This window comes from Leuresthes tenuis, unplaced genomic scaffold (assembly GCF_036924035.1).
Source record: "Leuresthes tenuis unplaced genomic scaffold, fLeuTen1.0.hap1 SCAF_1, whole genome shotgun sequence".
NCBI lineage: Eukaryota > Metazoa > Chordata > Actinopteri > Atheriniformes > Atherinopsidae > Leuresthes > Leuresthes tenuis.
Genome location: NW_027325355.1, coordinates 11669323 through 11685307, shown reverse-complemented (window position 1 = coordinate 11685307; position 15985 = coordinate 11669323). Strand labels below are relative to the sequence as shown.

General features: G+C 41.6%; 1 non-coding gene across 1 annotated transcript; it reads right to left on the bottom strand.

Moving 5' to 3' along the window:
* Positions 1–3189: 3189 nt before the first annotated feature.
* trnaq-uug (transfer RNA glutamine (anticodon UUG)) lies at positions 3190–3261 on the bottom strand. Its single transcript has one exon. It is a non-coding gene; the product is annotated as a tRNA-Gln (tRNA).
* Between the last annotated feature and the right edge of the window lie 12724 nt (positions 3262–15985).

Sequence of the window (15985 nt, the reverse complement as noted above, 5' to 3'; positions counted from 1 at the left end):
GTCCGTATAACACGTTTGTTTTAAGTGTTTTGATGTTTATATTTATTGTTTAGCAATGTTTAAAGGATATAGTTAATAACATTTGGTGTTAGGTAAAAGTTAAAACTTGATAAGTTTAGTTTAAGGTGACCGTGATGTCACTTCCGGTTTTAAAAAGCGGTCCGGTAAACTGGTATCATTGATATGGATCCAATTAAGAAAGCAATCAACGAAGACCATAAGCGGTTTTAAGTTTACCGGTTTGTCCACTTGCAGGCCGAAGTGGTATGTAAGTTTATGTTTGTAAATAATGTATTTTCTTTTAGTTGAGACTTGTGTAATGTAATATTTGTACATCATTTGTGTTTTATCAGTTCTACGGTGTACTTGTGGTGAAAGCCGACGATGAAGACCACAGTAAAAATCAGTGAAAAGAACACAAGTCTCGTATCTGTGAACAAGCCGGCATATGTTTTTTTCCAAAGACCACGTCCAGCATTTGATTGAAATTGACCTCTCTGTCCCCTGTATTTCCACACTGCTGGTGTATCAGTGAGAACACTGAAACGCAGAATGCGACAGTGGGGCCTCTCAAAAAGGGAAGGCTACAGTAAAATGACAGATGATGAACTTGACAGCTTGGTCTCTGCCATCAAGCAAGACTCCCAGAATTTTGGTTGGTGCTTTTTACAGAAAGTTTTTCTTTGAATTATATCATGCACTTGTCCATAGCATTATAAAAAGATTTGTGTCATAATAGTAACATTTGAAATGACAGGGCTTTCCACAGGCACCGGCTGCCGGCCATATAGCCTCCACAACTAAGTCTAGCTGAGGGCCGGCTACTTTAATGACTGCTATTTTTATAGCCTAAAGGCTATCAATATTATTTTTTCAATTTTCTAGTCTGTGCCTTAGTGGAGAGTCCTGGACATTATCATAACAACGGTCATCATAGCATGTATACCTGAGAAAAAGTGAAATGCCTAAATTGTTTGTTCACATGATTATCAATCAATATATCTTAAATAAAAGTGGTTTTCACTTCTTTTTCTACAGGTCACAGAATGGTAAAAGGTCGTCTTAGGGCTTTAGGCCACAGAGTTCAGTGGACAGAGTGTGGGATTCGATGCACCGGGTTGATAGTCTAAGAATACTACAGAGAATGACAAGCCTCGGATGTGTTGTGAGAAGGACCTACAATGATCCTCTGTCACTCGTACATATAGATACCAACCACAAGTTGATCAGGTAAGCTGACAGCAAAGGACATCACATGGACATTATATATTTATATATTAATTTAAAAAATGGTCTATGGCATACATTCTGCAGATTTCTGGAATCTGGTGTAATGGACCACGATGTAGCTGCATTAAACAATTGATACATTTTTATTTCACAGATATGGTGTGGTAATGTTTGGAATAGATGTTTCTTTAAGAAAGGTCAGTGTCGCCATGGAGATTATAGTGTGTGATATAATATTCAACTTAATTTTGTTAAAGCTATACTTTTCTTTCTGGCAATTCTACACTTTCCTTTTGTAATCTTAAAATGCTCCTAATAAGCTTATGGCGCACTAAAATGTAAAAGCAAGCCACCAGGTGTTGAAACTACACGCGAACTACAACGCAGGCCGTGCTAACATTAGCCTGGTAGATCACAAGTTGTTTATATTCGGACACGGCAAGCACAAGAATAGCCTTGATGGACGTGGTAACTGGACCGCTGATAACTTGACAACATTCTCCGCTCCGACATCCGGGGGAGATGGAACGCACCATCACTTTCTCACCTCACACGTCAGGGAGGAGGGGAGCGTCACAGGTCAGGCAGGGGGAAGAGGGGGAGACTTTGGAGGGAGGGGGAGTTGTTCATGTTTAAATTTTTACGAAGTGCTGTGCTACATGCCAGAAAGGTAAGTATAGCTTTAAGTCTAACATCACACATGGAACAATATTTCATTCATTTATTATTCTTATAGTATTGTAGTTAATGTTTAATGTGTTTTTTATGTGGTTTTTATGTTTTCCAAATGCTCACAAAGATCATGTACCGACACGCTGCCAATAACAACAAGGCATCAACAGCCCAAGATTTCTTCCTTCAGACTGTAGAGACGCATGGTTTTCCATCCAGGTAACATGCTATGTTTTGTTTTGAGGTTGCTGTTTTTATGTTTACATTGTTATATTTTTACAAGATGTTAAAAGAAATGTAAAGTCAACAATATTGTTGACTTTACATTTCCACTGACATAATCACAATATTATATGTATGTCTTTACAGTGATCTGCTGTTCAAGGGTGTTTCAGTCTTATAATATAAGCATCTTTATGTATTGATAAATTCCTTTACAACTAGTGTCTCCTCCAGGATTAGCAGATGATGAAACCTGTTGTGGATTTACAACAAAAATATAGAACAAATTTCTACAACACATTCCTGTACAACTTGGACCTGTGCATTGGATCTCTTTTTATCATAGTAGTATTGGAGACTAGTGTGTACATATATATAACTATTTATCATGTCTATCTATTCTTTGCTGCTCAGGTCCCTGATCGTAGTCAGGCCATCCTCCCATGATTAGATGGAGAGGACAGCTGATTTTCCTTTGCCTGCCTTTTGTGTTGAAGGACTGAGTCACACAGTTTTATCAACCACATATTTCATTTTTTGGACTTTTTTGAAAGAGTATCCATACCAAGGAGTAAAATTGTACAATCCTCTTTTTCCTAAATCAGCACCAACTTGTGCGCACCGCATGGAGTTGACGCTCAGATCCCGGCAGGCAGAAATTGCTGCTGCTTGATTGGATGATTGGTTGGCCCATGGTTGGGCACCGGGTTAATTGTGCAGGCTTTTGAGTAGTTCTCCTTGTCGCTGATTGATACCATGGGATTGTTTTTCCTGTTTCCTTCTCCTTTGGCTTCTGTGTCCAAATTCCAAATGGAGAGCATGGAAAAATATATGCATTACAAATTGATATGGAAGAAGAAATCAAATAGATTCAATTAGTGACACAGAGGTGAGAAGGTAAATAGCACAGACCCTCTCAGCTGAATGTTTCACTTTTTCAACATTAACCAATTTAAGCCCTCTCTTTGGAATTGGTCAATAACACACTCTGGTGTGACTTGACAACTGACTAACCTCATCCACTCATTTTCTTTCCAGAACACAACCATGACAGCGCACAACTGAAGGTTCCACCGAGATTTGAACTCGGATCACTGGATTCAAAGTCCAGAGTGCTGACCTTCACACCATGGAACCCCTTCCACAGGCAAACTATGCTCTTAGTCATCTAAATGCTTGACAATATAAAGGTTTAAAGCAAAGTGGGGTTTTTTTGGGGGTAAAAACAAAAAACACTTGGTCGAGGCAGATGGCCACCCTTCCTGAGTCTGGTTCCTTCCTGTTAAATGGGAGTCGTTCCTTTCCACAGTCGCCTCAGGCACGCTCAGGATATATAAGTCTGCCACGACTTCTTCGTTAGAAGAACGGGCAGGGTTATCGGGAGAATTTTGGCCCGTACATGCATTCGCCAGTGTGTTAATGATGTCCTCATACTTTAATATTCATCCTGCAAATTACGAGCGGACTGACAAATTGTCATTCGCTTTTCGCCACAGTATCCACACCTTAGACAAGATGGCTGCAGGCACTTCCGTGAAGTCTGACGTCAGTCAAGTTTCATTCAATATATTCAGAGTTTCATTCATTCAAAACTGAGGTTGTTCTCTTTGGACCTGAGCGCTTCAGGGAGAAATTGTCTAGTTATATAGTTGCTCTGGATGGTATTTCCTTGGCTTCTGGTTCTACAGTGGGGAACCTTGGAGTTATTTTTGACCAGAATTTATCATTTGACGCACATATAAAACTGGTTTCTAGGACTGCCTTCTTTCACCTTCGTAATATTGCTAAAAATCAGGAACATCCTGTCTCAAGGTGATGCAGAGAAACTAGTTCATGCATTTGTTACTTCAAGATTGGACTACTGTAATTCCTTATTATTGGGCTGTCCCACATATTCTCTGAAAAGCCTCCAGCTGATCCAAAATGCTGCAGCCAGAGTTCTGATGAGAACTAACAGGAGAGATCATGTTTCTCCAGTTTTAGCTTCTCTTCATTGGCTCCCTGTTAAATTCAGAATAGAATTTAAGATTCTTCTTCTCACATATAAAGTTCTTAATGACCGAGCTCCATCATATCTTAAAGATTTAATTGTAAGATATTTTCCTAACAGAGCACTTCGCTCCCAAACTGCAGGTTTACTTGTTGTTCCCAGAGTTTCTAAAAGTAGAATGGGAGGTAGAGCCTTCAGTTATCAGGCCCCTCTCTTGTGGAATAAGCTGCCAGTAAATGTCCGGGAAGCAGACACCCTTTCCACTTTTAAGATTAGGCTTAAAACTTTTCTTTTCGATAAAGCTTATAGTTAGGGATGGCTCAGGTAATCCTGAAACATCCCATAGTTAAGCTGCTATAGGCTTAGACTGCTGGGGGACCTCATCTGTCACACCTTTCCTCACTTTGCTCTCTTTTTTCCCCTGTTTAATTTCAAAATTGATTTTATGTACATGTGACATTATTGTGGTTATTAACCTATGTTTCCCTGTTCCAACAGATATCCTTTGAATGGCGTTATGGTGTTTTTCCCCCCTCTTTTCCCTCTTTTCTGTCTTCTCAAACCCCAGCTGGTCGAAGCGGATGGCCACCCTTCCTGAGTCTGGTTCTGCCAGAGGTTTCTTCCTGTTAAAAGGGAGTCGTTCCTTTCCACAGTTGCCACAGGCACGCTCAGGACGGGAGATTGGACTGAAGACACATTTCGGTGCAATCTGTTGGTTTCCTTAGCTAGGATATTAATTTTTTGAATTAGCTCTATATGAATTAATTGGATTATGATTACAATGAATTGAATTCCAATTGGCTTGAATTGGACTATATTACTTAAGTGCCTTGAGATGACAATTGTTGTAATCTGGCGCTATATAAATAAAATTGAATTGAATTGAATTCAATTCAATATATTCAAAGTTTCATTCCATATATTCAAGGTTTATTCAATATATTCAGAGTTTCATTCAATATATTCAAGGTTCATTCAATATATTCAGAGTTTCATTCAATATATTCAAGGTTCATTCAATATATTCAGAGTTTCATTCAATATATTCAGAGTTGCATTCAATATATTCAAGGTTCATTCAATATATTCAGAGTTTCATTCAATATATTCAAAGTTTCATTCCATATATTCAAAGATTAATTTCCTGAACGGCATGCCATAATATATATATACATATATATATATATATATGAGAGAGAGAGAGAGAGAAAAAAGTTAAGAATCAAGATCGATTTGATGTAAACTGATGTGAAAAACTGTTCCATGTAACTGTTACTACATTAAACTCTCAGGATTGATATTTTTCTTTGAACAAGTTGATCATGGGACAGTGCGAACGCAGTCCCCCACTACCACAAATTATGCAGTCGAGATTCCCACATTTCCACGGTCGTGCAAAGCTACCACAGAAAACCAATTGAATCGCTCTGTTCACTGACCAATCAGGTGGCTCACTGACCTTTGACCGTAGACTACCAATAGCTTCGCCGGACTCACCAGGCAGCTAATCACATGTCAGAGAAAGCGAAGAGACGGTGCGAGCGAAATTTGGACATTGTTTTTGCCAATGACTTTGACAGTTTATCTGTTAAAGAAGTTAAAAACAGAAAGATAATTTGCTACAAATTTGACGGAGTTAACCGTAGTGTTTTTCTGTGATAATCTTTTCATTGAAAGGTAAGTATAAGAAGCTTCTCCCACTCGGTAAAAAGTCGTCGTAAATTTTAACTGAAGACTCTTTTTAAACATAAACATTTTCTTTCTTACACTCATATTACCGAAAAGTCCGTTTATAGTCGTTGTATCGCGTTAAATGGGTCAACCAAAACACATATATGTATTGTATGTATGCTTGTATGCATGTATGTTTTTGTACGCACGTGTGTGCATACACATCTCCCTCTCCATATATTTATACAGGAATATACATATATCTATATATAGCCCACATATCAGCTATACATGTGTGTGTATAACAGATATATAGACATTCAATATCATGTGCAATGTACGATGTGCAATATTTTAACTGTATGTGCAATATTATTTCACTTTTCATTATTTTCACTATTCAGTGTTATCATTATTATTACTACCTTGTACAATTACATTCATTATCTGGTGCAATACAACCTCTCAATAGCGCTGATAAATTAATAGATTAATAAAGTTCTTATCTCGATAGGCATACAGACATTTAATACCAAGATGTAATGCCACTTTACTGCTAATATGAATTGCTGCCCCAATAAATTTCCCTTTGGAGAATAACATTGTTTAACTATCTAGATGGCAAACCCCACAATCTGCATTGCCAACCCAGATGCTCCTGAAAATCGGCAACAGGCCATTCTGATGGCGAGCAAAGAGGCCCGTCTTTATCGGGATAAAAGGCTGGTCTTCCCTTCGCCTCCCCCGGAGCTGCTGAACCAAGCCACTGCCCTGGCCCACGCAGAAAAGCTCCTTCAAGCGGAGGCTATCACTGCTCCATCCCGTCAGCAGTGCCTGGGAAAGCTGCCAGTGCCGTTTGGTCAATACAAAAATGCACCGTTCCACTGGCTTGTGGCAAACGATGTGGGCTACATGAAGTAGTAAGCATTTTAGATTTAAGACAAATTTGGTGGCATGTTTACACATCTGTTTCATTCTTGGTTCAATTACTAATCTGTTTGTCACAGTCTGATGATATAAATGATGCTTGTTTGAATTAAGGTAATATATATCATTCCAGCATAATTGACAAGCACAGGGTAGAGAAGTCAAGCACACAAAAGAGAGGAGAGGCAGTGAACCAGTGGGTGAAAGACTTCCTCGCTGAGTATGCAGAGAGCTTCCCACAAGTCTCCATTGTCCTTGAGGCAAACATCGACAGGTGCATCTATGGTCAGAAAGGCTTCGAGGACAGCAGCTTTCAGGAGATGTGGGAGCTCTACAGTCAGCATGGAAGATTAAAGAAGAAGCCAGAGCAGTTCACTGACAGCGAGAGAGACAGAGCACAGAAGGCCTACAGCTCAGTGAGGAGGTGGTTGAACACACCGGTGACCCACATCACAAGTGTGACGATGAAGAGGTTCAGAAAGTATATTTATGAGAAGGAGAAAGTAAGTGTTCAGAAAGAGAAAGGTTAGAATTACACAGAAAATAACAAATACTCAAATAGGTGGTATTTCATCAACTAAGTGTTGAGTGTTTAGTGTTGTAAGTATGCTTGTTTGTCTTTGGTAAGTGAAACGTGGTATATCATACATTCTGATTGTTACACTGCCTTATTGTCCAGCAACTGCAGGAAAGCACCTCTAAGTATAGTCCTTCATTATGGCCCGGTGATGAAGCTGAGATGGTAGCTGCATGCGAGGCTGTGGAACGTAAGTAAGACACATCAGTCAATTTATATGAAGTCGTTTTATGTAAATAAGTCATAATATAAGAAAATAAGAAAAATTTGATACATTTTTAGACTCTACCCAGTCCCAGGAGTCTAAGACTCAAGATTCTGGTTCCAGAGACAAGGTAAAGCTGCCAGACTCCAGTGTTTTCCAAAGGCTTTTTCACCCCTCTTCACTGCCCAAGCTGCCAGAGTCCACCGCACCACCCAAGCTGCCTGAGTCCACCGCACCACTCAAGCAGCCAGAGTCCACCGCACCACCCAAGCTGCCTGAGTCCACCGCACCACCCAAGCTGCCTGAGTCCACCGCACCATTCAAGCTGCCTGAGTCCACCGCACCATTCAAGCAGCCAGAGTCCACCGCACCACCCAAGCTGCCTGAGTCCACCGCACCACCCAAGCTGCCTGAGTCCACCGCACCACCCAAGCTGCCACACAAGAAGCGCATATCCAGGATCCCGCCCAATCAGCCGGAATCTGCTGCACAGCCAACTGAAGCCCCGTCCGCATCCCAAGGCCAGGATTATCCACTGAAACCACCTCTAAGTGACTCACCTGTAAGTAACATTTACAGTGAATGCAAACATAAGTGTGAGACGCTTCTTTAAACTGTGCTCCATGTGTATCATTGCATGTTGCAAATAATAAAAACAACTTTGCTTTGTACGTGTTGTGCGTGTTACAGGTGGAGTTAGAGGGCTGGGTACGTCTTTGGGAAAACCCAAATGGCATTCCAGCAGCTGACATCTCATGGCTCCAGAACCTCCAGGCTTCATCGGAGGTGCTCTGCCTGTACCACACCTGTTTTTCCACAGCCGTGTCTTTGCGTGGCGCCCTGTAGGAGTCTGGAGATGTTCCCTGAAGTGTCCTTGTGGCGATGAGTGTGTTGGAAAGGGTCGTAATGTGTACCTGTACAAGTCTGGCTACCACCACCGGGTATAACTCAATTCAGCTGTGTTAGAGTAAAAGCATCATGGCTGAATAATGATTACATTGTATCTAAACATGTAAAAGGAAAAGTTCCTTGAAAATCATCTGGATTTGATGATATATTGTTATATGTTATTATCATTATTGTTATTATATACACACGTGGACAAAATTGTTGGTACCCCTCAGTTAAAGAAGGAAAAACCCACAATTCTCACTGAAAGCACTTGAAACCTACAAAAGTAACAATAAATGAAAATTTATTGAAAATTAAATTAAATAATCAAAATCAGCCATTACTTTTGAATTGTTGATTAACATAATTATTAAAAAAAAAATAATGAAATAGGGCTGGACAAAAATGATGGTACCCATAACTTAATATTTTGTTGCACAACCTTTTGAGGCAATCACTGCAATTAAACGATTTCTGTATTTGTCAAAGAGCGTTCTGCAGCTATCAACAGGTATTTTGGCCCACTCCTCATGAGCAAACTGCTCCAGTTGTCTCGGGTTTGATGGGTGTCTTCTCCAAATGGCATGTTTCAGCTCCTTCCACAGATGTTCAATGGGATTCAGATCTGGGCTCATGGAAGGCCACTTTAGAATAGTCCAACGCTTTTCTCTCAGCCATTCTTGGGTGTTTTTGGCTGTGTGTTTTGGATCGTTGTCCTGTTGGAAGACCCATGACCTGCGGCTGAGACCAAGCTTTCTGACACTAGGCAGCACATTTCTCTCCAGAATGCCTTGATAGTCGTCAGATTTCATTTTACCTTGCACACATTCAAGACACCCTGTGCCAGATGCAGCAAAGCATCCCCAAAACATTGCTGAGCCTCCTCCATGTTTCACCGTAGGGACAGTGTTCTTTTCTTCGTATGCTTGGTTTTTGAGTCTATGAACATGGAGTTGATGTGCCTTACCAAAAAGCTCCAGTTTGCTCTCATCTGTCCAAAGGACAGTCTCCCAGAAGCTTTGTGGCTTGTCAACATGATTTTTTTCAGCAGTGGTGTCCTCCTTGGTCGTCTCCCATGAAGTCCACTTTGGTTCAAACAACGTCGAATGGTGCGATCTGACACTGATGTACCTTGGCCTTGGAGTTCACCTTTAATTTCTTTGGAGGTTGTCCTGGGCTCTTTGGATACAATTCGAACGATCTGTCTCTTCAATCTGTCATCAATTTTCCTCTTGCGGCCACGTCCAGGGAGGTTGGCTACTGTCCCGTGGGTCTTGAACTTCTGAATAATATGAGCCACTGTTGTCACAGGAACTTCAAGCTGTTTAGAGATGGTCTTATAGTCTGCACCTTTAAGATGTTTGTCTATAAATTTTTTTCAGATGTCCTGGGACAATTCTCTCCTCCGCTTTCTGTTGTCCATGTTCAGTGTGGTACACACCTTTTCACCAAACAGCAGAGTGACTACTTGTCTCCCTTTAAATAGGCAGACTGACTGATTATGAGTTTGGAAACACCTGTGATGTCAGTTAAAGGACACACCTGAGTTAATCATGTCACTCTGGTCAAATAGTTTTCAATCTTTTATAGAGGTACCATAATTTTTGTCCAGCCCTATTTCATTAGTTTTTTTTTTTAAATAATTATGTTAATCAACATTTCAAAAGTAATGGCTGATTTTGATTATTCAATTTTCAATGAATTTTTATTTATTGTTACTTTTGTAGGTTTCAAGTGCTTTCAGTGAGAATTGTGGGTTTTTCCTTCTTTAACTGAGGGGTACCAACAATTTTGTTCGCTGATCTGTACTCCAGGTATGTCACATTTGTGACGTATCCAACTGGTACACGATGCTGACGGAGGTCCTGTGCTGTGGGCCTTGCACAAAGTCAGCCAGGGGTGGAGAAGGTGGCACAATAGGTCGGTGGCTTGCATGGGATCCCGTTATTATAACACAACTGAGCGAGGCACATCAAGCTGTGTTCCCTGCCTGAGTTCACTCAGCATCGTGTGTGCACGTGTCAGTCTTTAAAGAAGTTATTCGAACCGACCTAAAGTTACCAATTTTTTCTCCACTAACAGGCGTGGTGTGGACAAGAATGCTGTGCGTCTTCTGAGGGACCGAACCGAAGGGAACACTATGGTCCAGGTGTGGCGTCAGATACAGGAAAACCACACAGAGAAGCACCTTCAGTGCAAAGACCTGTACACCACACTCCTTATGAGCTTAGTGAAACCTGGAGGGATTGTTTCTGCAGTAGGTCACACATTTCAGGCTCCGCCTCCTCCAAGAGATCTCTGGTCTGCACGGCTCCTGCGCCACGCCTTCCTGCTGGCAGAGGCCGACAACGTGCAGGACGACAGGAGCCAGATCCTCTCCACTTTTGGCACTGTGCTAAAGATGGATTCCACCAAGAAAGTATGTAAATCAAAACGCAATCATAGATTGTGGCATACAGAACACATTTCCTATTATAAACATATTGTCATGCACTGTTAAATTATAGAAGAACAAGCAACTAAGTTGGGATGCAAACTCCAAATGTTTTTTAGGTAGTGAAGAAGCTGTCTGGTGAGGGTCACGGCTCAGGTTCACCAGCATTGGAAATGAATACTCCCAGATAGTGACTTTTGTGCTGACCTGTGAGGAGTCCACAGAGAAGCTGGGACCTATGTGCCGTGGAGTAATGGAGAGGTTTCGGCTGGCCAACCAACCTGTCCCCAGCGGACAGGTTGGTTGGCCAGGTTGGACCGTGGCTGTTGCCGTGTACAGGGCCCAACAGCTGTGGAGACTTTGTTCCAGTCTTGGGTGGACAGTGGAATGGTTGTGCGTCTGTACATCTTTCACTGGATTCACCGTTTCGATGCAGCCGTCCGCACAGAGTCTCACTCCAAGTACGCAGTGTTCAAGTCTGCTCTTGCTGGGGCGGTGCTGGCGTACAGCCGAGCAGACATGGAGCTACTCATCAAGGCTGTCAGAGCCAAGGACCCGACAGCTCTGAAGGCTGTGACAGATGAGGACGTCATTCGCCTTTTTATTTCCAGGGAGCAGCTGAAACATGACGTGCGACGGGTCACACAAGGGGCGCAGGAAACGTTTAGGCTCATCAACCTGGCCATTGAGGAACTGAAAGGTCCCGCGGGGCTGGATGAGAGTGGAGTCAGCCTCTTCAAGACACCTGGTATAAAGACCTGACACTCAAAGTTACAACATTAATACTAGTTGTGTGGCATAAAAAAGTCTACACAACAATCGGTTTGTGTGTCTGTACGTCATTTGTATTTGCAGCTGCCATTGATGAGATGTGGGCGGCGCAGCGGCGACACCTGGAGTGCATCCAGGATCCTCCAGACATCTACATGTATAGGGTGGCGCGTACAGCGACCATCAACAAAGTGGATGTGCCCTACTACAAATGTCTGCGTGGCAACAACAGCCTGGAAGGATTCCACAAAACTTTGCCCAACATGCTCCCAGGTACACAGGTGTAGTGTGGATATTTATAAAATGTCACACGTGTCACTCTGAGTCATCTCATGTGTTTTATTGGGATGTTCAGGTCCTATCAGGTGGAATTCTGACCGCCGCTCTGATGCAGTGTTTGGGGGAAAAGGACGGCACCACAGAATCTACTCTGCACCACTTATCGACCGCCTCAACACCCGCTGTCTGCAGCTGTTCGGAGAGACTGTGGAGGGAAACTTCCAGGCTCCCACTGATGTCCCCTCTAATGAGCTGCTCGGGTTGGAATACCTGTTTAGTCAGAGTACAGGAGAATCGGGCCCTTTTTCTCTCGCAGACATCGTGAACGATGTGACAATGCGCTGAGTGCTGAGCTGCCCCACATCCGGCTCTCCAGCAATGAAATTGCTAGTGCTCACCTTCCAGTCTTTGTGAGTAGCTGTTTGTTTGTTGATGTGGATGTACATTTTATTCCAGGAGTTAAAGCCATTCAACTGCTACGTATGAGCCAGTGTTAGACGAGTTTTCAAATATTGCCACTTTGCCAGGAGTTAAATTAGACATTAAAACAACAGTGAAAACAGTATTAAAGTATTTAAAGCTTGTGCAGAAGAAGGAAACAATCACTGAGGAAAAAGCTTAACAAGTGAATGTGGTAGTGTGCAAAGTCAACATAACGTTACAAAATCTAAAAAACTTGCAGTCACAAGAGACAGAAGCAGATGAAGAGCAAATAAGACTAGATAAATCACACCTGCAACAGGCATAACATTTGTGTGTCACTCTTTGCACAGGAGGATGTCTGCAGTCCAACTCCTCTTCCTGGCTTTCAGCAGCTGGAAAAGTTCTGCTCTCTTCTGTTGGACATTGGCCTGACAGAGGACAAGCTGTCACTCACCACCGAGCAGAGGAACAATATCCTGGAAGCCTGGAATGCCGTGGAGGAGCACGACAAGCAGCCTCAGCAGTTCAATCAGGTGTACAGGACGCACTGGGGCAACACTCTGTACTGCCGCACTAAAAGAGACAACCTTGTTGATGCTGCTGTGATACAGAAAGTAAAGATGGCCAAACGCTACGCACCAGCACAACAAAACATAAGTGCTCAGCACAACAGGCTAATGTACACACTGGTGAAACTTTTGTGGCTGCATTGTCCTCATGGGTCACGCACCAGTCTGGAGAAGACGACCATCCTGGAGGCATACGAGCGGGTCCAGCACCCAATTTTAGTGGATGACCCTGTTCTCTGCAAAGCTGGCATTCCCCTACCTAAAATAAACGTCAAGACCGTGCGGGACTTCATCCAACACCAAGAGCGGCTTGTCAACATGAAGGCAACAAGACGACCATCCACCATCACAAAGATCACCTCCATCTCAGCCACAAAGATGGTCAGCTTTCACTGTGTCCAATAACTGTAGCTTCTAAAGTGGATTTCACAGCACTGCTGCATGTCTGACAGTTCATTTGGGTGGAGAAAACATACATCACAACCCTCTGAATCTGCTTTCAGTCCGACTTGAATAGTCTCTCACTGTTTCAGACACAAAATGTGTCTTTTAGTTTGAATCTCAGCTGAAATCTACAACAACTGTAGAGTGACTCATATCATTTCACCACCTGGTGTGATAAACTTACAAAAACACCTCAAGAGCAACACCTGGGATCTTTTTGGGAGAAAAGGGGATTCTCTTCATGCTAATAGAGCTGGAAATAGCTGAATGTTTTTCTTTATTGAATCTTCAAGCACTCATAGATCAATTTGATCCCAGCAGAAGTGTCGCAGGTTTACTTGGTTGCTGTAGTTTACTGAAGCAGGACTCTAAGCTAACATCCTCCTCTCCTTCAGAACCAGGGACAGGGTTGGGTTTGGGAGGTGACATCGCTCTGTACTTTAAAGAGCAGGCTTGAATAAATCAAACTTCATTTGGTGTATGATCTACTTTTCAGAGAACTACTTTCAGAGTACTACTGTTCTTAGTAACACAGGAGACAGGATGGTGAATGAAGAATTGCAGCAAACATTCTTCACAGAGCTTGTGTGGACGGGGGAAGATGATATTTACTGTTGAGGTTAATGGAGACGGCTCTTGAGTTCGATGTCATGGAAACATTCCTTCAAACACCCGACTGATTCATTATGAAACTGCTGCCTGTGCAACAGTCAGAGCAAAGGGTTCAGTGGAATAGCTCAGACTGTTTGGTGAATGTTTTAAACGTCAGATGTTCTGGGATCAAAACTTATGAGTCAGTGAAGTTTCAGCTCCAACACTAAAAATACAAATTGAAAAGCACTCCAAAAACATCTTCAAGTGGGAAGGTGGCTTGGTGAGTTTAACAGAGACCATAACTTGCCAGTGGTGCAACAGCTGGTTCAAATTCTGCCTGTTATCTTCAGGATAACTTTACATTGAATGGAACAAAAATATTTCAATACCAAAGTGGAATGAATAAATGAATAAATGTCCCACAAACTATCCATCCTTCCATTTGTTTTACATGGTTTCAGGGGGACTGGAGCCTATCTGTCACAGAAACTCATCAACATTTTAATCCAATAACAAGTCTGAAACTAAATGAAAAACGGCAGACCCAAATGAATGTTGACATGATATAGGCTATGTCAAATCCAAAAGCAGTCCCTGTTTGGAACTTCTTTCTCAGGACAAAGATAAATGTATGAGGATCAAAGCCAACAATGACCTGGGACATCTCAGCAGATCCAGGATCAGCAACATGGAGACTGAAAGCCAAGAACAAACAGAGGTCAACATAACAAACTGTTTAACAATGACAATGATGTAGAAGATATACAAATAAATGCATGTGTATATATGAATCTACTGTGAATTTACACCCTCTTTTCTATTATAAACAGGAGGGAAATGTCATGAAGTTATACTATGACAAAAAGCAAGTACCATGTGTGAGATGCTGCAGGGTCAAGAGACACTGTGTACTGAGAGTCCTCCTATCTATCTTATTTTAACTTCAGTCTAATCCTTGTTTGACTGAATGTCGCATAACCCTGTGTGGCCAGTGATCTCATAGGATGGATGGATGACTTCATTAATCCCTTTGGGAGGTTGCTTCTGGGAAATTGAAATCTCCATCTCACTCAGGCTCAGCACTGTTATATACAGAAATGTACAGAATAAACAAAGTGGAAACTAAATAACGATAGTATCAATGTTTGTTTTTTTTAACTCAGACAAATCTGTGTCAGCTTCTTGATATGTCATGCAGACTCCTTGCTGTGAGAATAAATGTTTGGTATTAATTGTCTCCAGCGACTCTGAGCCTCATTTTGAGAGAAATTTCTTGACACCAACACAACAAACATTTGACATAGTTTCACAGCTTGAAGTTGAGCCTCATGCCCTTTTAGTGTTGGAACAGCCTTAACTTTCAGCTTTAGTCATGACAATCAAACCGCTGTCTGGAAAGTACAGGGAACCACTCCAAACCTTTTTCAGACTGCGTTAAAAATGTTTATGTCTTTGGGAAATATTAGCACAAAGATTAGAACCAAACACACATTTTTTTAAAATATCTCTGTAGCAAGAACATGAAACCCATGAGAAATGTTGACATCTAACCTTTAATAAAATGCAGAACAATGAAATACAAACAAGTGTAAAGCTAGACTTTACATCAAACTGAAATGATATATTGCTTCGAAAGATGTATGTTTACAAACATACCCACAGCTGGTGCACAGCTACTTTGTGAATTTTAACTTTAAACAAAACATATATGTTCAGTATAATAGAATAAAACATGTATATACTTTCAAACAGATTGCATATTCAATTCAATTCAGTTTTATTCATATAGCGCCAAATTAAAACAATGTCATCTCAAGGCACTGATATTGTTCTGTCTATCAACTCAGAACTGATGCTATATTTATCTTGAACGGTGGGAGATCTGTCCATAGTTCCCAACTATCCCAACAAATTATAAAGCATATTCAATGATTCTTCAAACATGTGCTACCCACAGAACATTCAGAACAAAAGTCCTGACAAGAGAAGGTGGTAATCCAGAAAGAAGATTTTTAATCTAAACAGGGGAAATTCTTCTGATTGGTAGTTCCTGTTGCTGCTCCCAGGGGAATGTTTTCTTATCTGC